The sequence below is a fragment of the Ipomoea nil genome, unplaced genomic scaffold, assembly GCF_001879475.1.
Source record: "Ipomoea nil cultivar Tokyo-kokei standard unplaced genomic scaffold, Asagao_1.1 scaffold0276, whole genome shotgun sequence".
Lineage (NCBI taxonomy): Eukaryota > Viridiplantae > Streptophyta > Magnoliopsida > Solanales > Convolvulaceae > Ipomoea > Ipomoea nil.
Genome location: NW_017616704.1, coordinates 1,573,540 through 1,582,174, shown reverse-complemented (window position 1 = coordinate 1,582,174; position 8,635 = coordinate 1,573,540).

Here is an 8,635-nt window from a genome sequence, read left to right as displayed (position 1 = left end):
GCCCATGATAAGGGATCAATATATAATTAGGTACGCTGATTGCACACTTTATGAAGATCATTTCACGGCATTAGGGGGAGATAAGAGCTCAAATTTAATAGAATGCCGAGAAATTCTATGGATGATTGATTAAAAAGATCTTCAATATTTAAATCCACGTACTAGGTAGACTGAACTAGAAGTTCAGAAGAAGTAAACTGAACTAGAAGTTCAGAAGATAATTAATCTGCCAATATATATATTGATCATAAAAAGAGTGACTAGGTCCTACATATTTTCCCCAACTTGGACCATATGTATCTACCAATGCTCCTTGACGCCAGAAGCGTGGAGACATATTGGTATAATCCGCGGAAAGCTAAATCTAGTAGAAAATGGTGTCACTCTTGAAATCGCTTAAAGAAGTATGTCCTGAAGACATTCGTTCAGAAGGCGAAAACCCCAGTAAAATTTTAGGTGCACCCAAAATTATAATACTGGGGATGCGGAACGACCCGATAAAAATATCTTTGGGAAATGTCTAGAGTCTGGTTGAATTAGAAATTGCCATTATTTTATATATATGGGAGAAATTTATGAAAAATGTTATAGTTGTCGACAACAGAATTGCCTTTACAAATTGTTCTCGTTATATGAGAATCTGGATCCAGAGCTAGGCACCAGTTGTGCCTTGGTATTTTTTTATGTATAACGGAGCAATTAAGGCATGTACAGCTCAGCTCGCTAAAACTGTATTCTCTTTATAACACGTACACCATTTAATGTTAACCCTGTAGGTTACAAATGGGTGTTTGTACGAAAGAGAAATACAAACAATATGGTGGTATAATATAAAGCGAGACTGGTAGCTTAAGGGTTTATGCAGAGACCCTGAATTAATTTTGATCAAATATTCTCTCCCACAACATATGGCATTACGTTCCGCAAATTAACATTATTGGCCGTGAATTATGAATTTAGATATGTAGTTGATGAACGTCATGACTGTAATTTACTGGTCATTAGACGCTAATATTTATTTGTAAATCCCCGATGGATTCAACACTTTTGGAATGTGGAAAGTGAAAATCGCAACGTGTATCATTAAATTACAAAAGTCTTTGTAAGAATTGAATATTATTGACTGAATGTTTTTCCTCCTGAAGAAGAAATGCATATTGAATGATTGAGTTGACTGTGTCTTTTTTCTCCCAAAGAAGGAATATGCAAATATGTACCATTATGTGTTCGTTAAAGAATTGCTAATGGAGTTATTTGTTTATTATCATAGTCGATATTGATGGTTTAAATATCATTGAACACATAGAGAGTTTGGTGATATCAGCTCATGCCGAAAGACGGAGTTTTTGAAATAAAAGACTTGGAAATCCAAGTATTGTCTCAACCTTAAGATCGAGTTTCTCCTTGAAGAAGTTTTATACACTAGTTAGCCCACTTGAAAAACGTCATGAAGATGTTTTATATGGATAAGTATTATTTACTTATCACACAAACGGTTGTCCAATAATCTCTTGAAGTAGATAAAAGACCATTTAGACTCGAAGATGATAATGAGGATATTTAGGGACTGGAAGTCCATTACTTCATTCCTATTGAAGCACTATTATTGAACTAGAAGTTCCATAATCGCATCAGACCTGATATTGAAATTGCTAGCAACATTTAGTGCTTCACCCTACAATGAAAATTGGAATGGTATTTAACATATCCTCCAACACCTTCAATGTACAAAAATTTTGACGTTTATGTGAGAAACCAATATGTGGTTTTGATGGGCTACTTGGGCAATGGCTCTTTTATTTGATCCTTATGATGCCAAGTCCAAAACTGGTTATGTTATATTTTTACCCCCAATGTCCCATATGAGGACAAATAAGATTGTGTTGCACAAGCAAGTAATAGGTTGGTTAAGAGGAACCTTATAAAACATATTGCACCTAAGTCCTTCTACACACATGAACTCTAGAAGAGTGGTAAAATTATTATTGAAAAAGTTTACTCCAGTGAACAATCTTGCAGATATGTTCACTAAGTCTCTGCCTAAAATTGGGATGCATAGGCTTAGAAGATTGTTATCTTCAGGGGGAGCGACAACCCCTAGCTACACTGGAATGGACAATCTAGGTCTTTTGAAATCCTGAATATTATGCTACGAAAGCATTTGGTTGTACTCTTTTTTCTTTAGCTAAGTTTTTCCCCACGGGGTTTTCTTAGGCTAAGGTTTTTAATGAGGCAATCGATGTTGGTGCACTTGAGTGGATAGTCCTGAAGACCCTTAGAATCTTGAAGATTATGCCCGGAAGGCTTATGGTCGTACTCTTTTCCTTAGCTAAGTTTTTTCCCACTGGGTTTTCTTAGGCTAAGGTTCTTAATGAGGCAACCGGTGCAACACATTGTTTGACATACTTCGTGTACTCTTTTCCTCGTCTAGGTTTTTTCCACTGGGTTTTCCTAGCGAGGTTTTTAACGAGGCATGAGTATAGTTTGATAATGGCCAAGGGGGAGTGTTATAAATATTATTATTATTATGGCCATTATCACAAGACCTTTCATTTGCCTTATATTTATTCCATTATTTATGTTATAGAAAATGAAGGGTTATATGGATGTATATATATACATGTTCAAGGCATAATGAAAGAGAGAACTTGTGTTCTTGATTTCTACATTCTTGTGTTATATTTTTCTCTCTACTCTTTCATTCCATATTGCAATATTCTTCATACATACAATCGATGCATTACCGTACAACTATCACGCGAGAACTAACAAGTTGATAGACCGAATTACAACAATTTTTTCATAAGCTGCCGACAATTAATCGGAGCTATCATGTAATAAGAAGGAAACGAAGTGAAAGCCACAATTCATATTATATAATTCCAATTTTGCACTCATGACATCATGATCCTCCATTATCACGTTGTCTCTGTAAGCTTGATTTGGGTAAGAATTTAACCTCTTTTTTTTCATTTTAATATCAATTAGTCGACATGTAATCATTCCCTAATCTTTATTAAAGAAGCAATTATTTAACCAGTAGATCCAGTATCTTCTTTTGTCGTATACGGGAACATGTGAAACATTGTAATTAGTTATTATTATTATTATTATTATTATTATTATTATTATTTTAAAAGTTACTTTTATTTTTTGTCCTAGATTTATATGTGACAATTCATTTTTAGTCATTTTTTTAAACATTTTCATTTTTTGTTATTCATTAACAAAACTGTTTAAATTTCGTAAAATCCAAAGGCATTTAGGTCTACAATTATGAATTTTTCAATAAAATAAAAATAAAAATATAGCGAGTTAACACACTTTGTATAAAAAAGATCGAAATGTCCTTGTATTTAACGATATTTTTAACAATTTTGTTGACAACGGACCAAAAATGATCATGCCACAATAATACTAGGACCAAAAAGAGATGTTCTGAAAAAGAATGACTAAAAGTGGACCGTCACTATAAATCTATGACCAAAAATGGAATTAACTCTTATTTTAATGATGAGAGAAACCCGTAGTCATTAAATGGGCAAATTATGCTGTGGACACGAGTCCAAAACGACGTCGTTTTCAAGGAAAACAACGGCATTCCAGTTAATTAAAAAAAAATTGATTTTGTCTCGCCGCTTGCGGCGTTAACGGCGTTATTCGTTTGTGGAATTATGAATGTACAGTTATGGAATTATGAATGTACAGTTATGAAATTATGAACACAGAGCTCTGACATTATGAACTTACAATTATGAACATATATATAGTGATAAAATTATGAACATAGAGCTTTAAAATTGTGAACATAGAGCTTCGAAAATTATGAATGTACAGTTATGGAATTATAAATGTACAGTTATGAAATTATGAACACAGAGCTCTAACATTATGAATATATAGTGATAAAATTATGAACATAGAGCTCTAAAATTGTGAATATAGAGCTTCGAAAATTATGAATTTACAGTTATTGAATTATGAATTTACAGTTACAGAATTATGAATGTACTGTTATGAAAGTATGAATGTACGGTTATGGAATTATGAACACAGAGCTCTGACATTATGAACATATAGTGATAAAATTATGAACATATGCTCCTATAATGAAGCGGTCTGAAATTAAAAAACTAATAATAAAAAAAAAAATGGTGGAAGATAACGGTGCCACTAACGGCACCGTTACCGTGTCCACAATGTATGCTGGACACGGATCCATAGCATAACGCTTGCATTAAATGATAAGGTGCACATCGAATTAATAACTCGATTGTTATATTAATAGCCTAGTGGTTCAAAGAAGACTAATAAGTCACTCTCTAGGAATTGAACTTGGAATATCGCAATTACTTAATTAATTAACCATCGGATCAAGTATTGGTTCAAAAAAACTCGCTAGAGAGATGGCTCTGATACCATGTGAGAGTGAAGAACACTTGAATTGCATTAAACGGAAACAAGCTTTAAATAAGCTTTACAGAGCAAAGAAACATGGAGCAGGTAAAAGCTAAACCACGAGATAAAAGCTAAATCACAAAATAAAAATAAATATAATGAAATTAACATATCAGGCCTAGACTAAGTCTTAACCTACTCAAGTAGTAGTTATTATTAAATTATATGGTTGAAGGTGTTCACATTAGATCTGATAAGCTTGCAATAACTTAATTCAATGAATATAGCAGGTGATGTAGAACAAGGTGAAAAGACCTGTTTGGTTCCCGACAACATGAGAAGAACCTGTTTGGTTGGGTTTTGGCTGAATGAGAATGAAAGAATAGTAATAAAAACTTTGAAGGATCGAAGTATCAAAGAAATTTTTTTAAAATTATTATTATTTCACAATCTGTTTAGTAAAAATTAAAAGGATAGGATTGATGTTTATAGTTTGGTTGACTCAAAAATAATATGATAAAAAAAATCCATAATAATTTTAAAATATTTAAGAATATATTAAGGGAAAATTAGGAGGGGAATAGTATTTTTCTATGATAATTATTTATACAACTAGTTTTTTACGCGCATTGCGCGATTGGGATAATGCCCAATATTTTTTTTTTAAATAAGTACTTTAAAGTATATTAAGGCAAGATTATATTGAAATTGTTCATGCATAGATAATTGAAGGTTGAATTTGCGTATTTAAATAGGTAATTCTTCTCCCAAAGGTTGAGTCCCCAACCCCAAGGGCCCCCCACACTTCGACCCGACAGAGCATTGTGGGAAGTTGTAAATCACGGTGACTCAATGGTTCAGCAGACAGGACCAAATGTCGGTGCGAACAAGGAATCTGCCCACTTTAGACATAATTCCCGCACTACCGCCGCCAAGGTTCAAACCTTGGTCTCTTCTCCCAAATACTGCCCACTAAACCATTGAGCTAAGCCCGTGCGGGTTAAATAGGTAATTCTAAGTTTACAAATGCAAGATAATATAGTCAAGATTGATTATAATTGTCAATAAAATAATTGTATAGGTATGGTTGAAACCAAATACGGGACATAAGGGAGAACAAATAAAAATTAGGGCATAAAATATTAAATATATACTAATATTGTTTGAGGAGATTTCGACATTAGGATTTGTGGTTAAGTTCTATTAAGACTTTAATATTAGAATTAGATTAATGGTGTAATTATAATTCTATATTAGACGTTAATATTAGAATTAGACTAACGGTGAATTAACGGTATCTAACGGAAAAGTTAAATGGATAATCATATAATTAAGGATAAATTAGAAAAACTTTTAAAAAAAATCAAAACCTGAACAATTTGAACCATTCATTTGATTTAATAATTTGGCGGTCATTTTTTCTACCCAATGTTAATAATTAAATAAATTCGTCGGTCAAATCCGCTAACTGCTGATTGTCAAACAAGGACATTGCAAGGTAGTTCTCACTTCAATTTGTTGTGTGATTTGAATACTCTCTTTGTCACAAAATCTCTCAAGTAGTTAATATGGTTGGCTTTATTAATTATATTTTTTTTTAATTTTTTCATGGTATTAATAAAATACTTGGTAAATAAATATATAGCATTATTTTGTATTATAACTTTGATATTTAATTAGAAAAATAGTGCACAAAAAAGATAATAGACAATATTGTGAATATAATCAATTGATGAATTTGAATGTAAAAATATTTACATTTGAGAAAAATAAAGACAATATAACTAATGAAAATATTTCTCTTAATTAATTTATTGATAATGAATAATTTTTTTTCACTGAATTAAGACATTGTAAGGACAATGTAGCAAATATAATCAATTAATAAATTTGAATATAAAGAATTTTTATATTGTAGAAAAATAAAGACAATATAACTAATACAATTATTTCTCTTATTTAATTTATTGATAATGAATAATTTTTTTTTGAATAAAGGCATTGTGGACACATAATTCTAAATTAAAGAAATGCATATCTATAATTTTTTGTTGTAGCTACTAAATTATTATTTATATATATAATTTAATAAGAGTAAAATAGAGTACTAATTATGCCAACTTTGATTGGGATGAGGTTCGAACCTAAGACCTTTTTTTTTATTGAAATCAATGAGTAAGTTAACGGTGAACTAACGACAATTCTTAAAATTTTAACGGAATTAGTAACGGTGTGTGGGTATTTTAGGAAATTTTAGTGTAAAATTTAAATCTTATCAATTTTTTAATCAATCTGAGCCATTCATTTGATTAAAATCTGTGACCGCCATTTTTTCTACCCATTATAGGCCTAACTCTCTTGAGCTCTTATTAGTATAGTAAATAGATAAATAGATATTACATTAAGGGTCCGTTTAAAAATTCAAAAAATGTCTCTGGAAGTCATTTTTTAGATTTTTTTTTATGTTTTGGTAGTAAAAACAATAATGTCAAAGGAAAATAACCATTTCGATCAATGGAAAAAAAAAAGGCCAATTTGACAAAAAGTGTCTTCCTAAATTTTTAGTTGGAAAATATTTTTCGAATCCTTTATTTTTTTGTTTTTCTTCTCTTTCATCTCTTTTAAATTAAAACCAGTTTCCTGATTATTATTACCACCACCATCATCACTACCACCACTAACACTAGCACCATCACCACCACTACACAACCATCACCACTACCAACACCACCACCACCACCACCACCGCACCACCACTTATTATTATTGTTGTTGTTGTTATTATTATTATTATTATTATTATTATTATTATTATTATTATATAACAAATAATATGCTCATTTTCTAGAAAATGAACCAAACAGAAAATAGTAATTTTTTGACCTTCAACCAAACACTAAAAAATTAAGATATTTTTCGAAAAATGAAGCATTTTTTAAAAATCATCTTGTGGAAAATATTTTTAGATTTTCAAACCGGCCCTAATTTTATGAAATTTAAAAAATAAAAAATAAAATTTTATGATTTTCAACTAATGATATTTGAAAAATTTTCCCTCAATAATTAAAGTAGTCAACAATTGACTACTTTTTCTAGTGGTAAAAAAAAATGATTGGTTAAGTGTCAATAAATTACTCTAATTTCCAACCACCAATAGTCGAATAATTTATTTTTTTTTTAATAGCCATCCATAGCATTTTGGCAACAAAACAAATAGAAACATATTTTTGCCTTTTCGGTAGAAACTACACCCCAAAAATAAAAAATTAAAAAAAAAAAAAAAATAATAATAATAATAATAATAATATGCTTCTTCTTCAATTTTCATACTGAACCTTCGCAATGGGTCAGTCCATCGGCAATAGTTATGATGTAGAACCATGTTCACCATGCGCATGATTAACACGGAATATATTCATAATTTTTAAACTGTAGATTTATAATTTTTATATTGTAGATTCATAATATTTATACTATAAATTCATAATTTCTATACCGTAAATTCATAATATAGTTACGTAGATTCATAATTTCTATACTGTAGATTCATAATTTCTATACTGTAGATTCATAATTTCTGCACTGTAGATTCATAATTTCTGTACTACGAAGACGAAATAATACGATTGCGAAGAGAGAAACGTCGTTAACAACAAATGAAAAATAAAATTATGAATCTACAACATAGAAATTATGGATCTATCCCTGTGTTTACCATAAGCACCGTAAACACGTTTCCACATCATAATTTGCGGTCCATCGGGGCTTCTAGCGTCTCGTCCTTTCCCAAAGACATTGAGTTTGGAATTTTCATATAGTTCATATATGAACTATATACATTGTATGTATATTTTGTACATAATAGGCTTAGAAAAGAAGGGGCACATTAGTTTTGTCCAAAAAGAAATATATAGCACTACGTCAATATGGTTGCAGTAGGCGTTAGGCGAGCGCCAAAAAAATAGTGGCAAACTTGTAGTTTTACAATTTTAATGAGATTGTTTTCAACATTCAATCAAATAACACATCTAAATAAATGTAATAATGATAACTCATAAGTCATAACATCAAAACAATATTAAAAATTAAAAGTACTCAAATATAAAATACTCAAATACTTCAATGAGTCAAAAATTCAAAGTATCAAATTAGTCTACGGATGTATATATGTCATATTATATATATATGATGGATTTAATTAACCCGGGGGGGTGTGCCCGAATCAATAAATCCGGAT